The sequence below is a fragment of the Parasteatoda tepidariorum genome, chromosome 9 (assembly GCF_043381705.1).
Source record: "Parasteatoda tepidariorum isolate YZ-2023 chromosome 9, CAS_Ptep_4.0, whole genome shotgun sequence".
In the NCBI taxonomy this organism is placed as follows: Eukaryota; Metazoa; Arthropoda; class Arachnida; order Araneae; family Theridiidae; genus Parasteatoda; species Parasteatoda tepidariorum.
In genome coordinates this window covers 60731083-60732198 of record NC_092212.1, presented here as the reverse complement: position 1 = coordinate 60732198, position 1116 = coordinate 60731083, and positions in this window count along the sequence as shown.

Sequence of the window (1116 nt, the reverse complement as noted above, 5' to 3'; positions counted from 1 at the left end):
TGACGCAACTCCCTTTTACTATATTCAGTTTCTTATCAACGGCGATTATAACTTTTCATAGCACCTGTTCAACATGGGCCAGTAGTGGAACACGATCCAGAAAATGTAAAATTGCTAAAAGCTCACATTAAAGCCATATTTTTTTTAACGTTACATTAATCTTGAACACGTTGACTGCTTCCACGCGTTTCTAGCGAAATCCCCTTTAGGCCACGAGTACCGCTGAACGAAGCGTATTCTGCTAAGTACTCCCACCAATATTTTAATAATGAGAGACTGGTGGTCGCAAGAATAATATCTCGCTCCATTTCTTTCCATGGTATCATGTCTGTTTATTTGTGTCCGTTGCCTCGATAAGTTTGAATCTTTGCCGAGTAAAAAGTAGTATAACTTGAAATCTCTGCCCTAATTCGTTAAAATTTCTAAAAGAATAATTGAAAGCTTATTTCTTAGTGAGTCAAATTGCAGTGAACAAGAAAGCTTTTACCAAGCTCAATAATTTTCTTAATAAATCATTTTAGCATTACTTTTATAATAATTCAATAGCTTTGTTACTTCCTGTGAAATATCTTTTCAAATAAGTACGAATATCCTTTGCAAGTAGTCAAAAACGCTTCACCCTAATATAGGTGAGACGCGGTCCAACCAGAAACTTTGCTGTCACCTGAACATGGGTGATTTGGCAGTCAACATGTTAAAAAGGAAGACTAGATTTTCGATCATATTTTAAATATTTATCTTTCAAAATGTTAATATATGGCCATAGTTGCGAATAAAAAATTAATAAAATTAAATTTCTCAACCTTTTTTGATAATTTTGAATAAATATTTTTCAGCATTCAACTGATTCAGCGCTGCACCCTATTTTAGAAAATTAACCAAAAAGTGTACCCTATGAAGAAACTAACATTTTAGAGAACTCTCTGTTCGAACTAGGTCTATTCACAGAGTGGCATAGGTTAATTTAAATGAGAAGGGCATTAACTTATAAGTTGGTTAAATTTACATTGTTAGTCAACTATAATTTTTAACAAAAGGTGCATAAGTCAGAAATGGATATAATAAAGAAATTGCCATAGGCAAAAAACATACCTTTGTCATAAAATTTAAAACAAA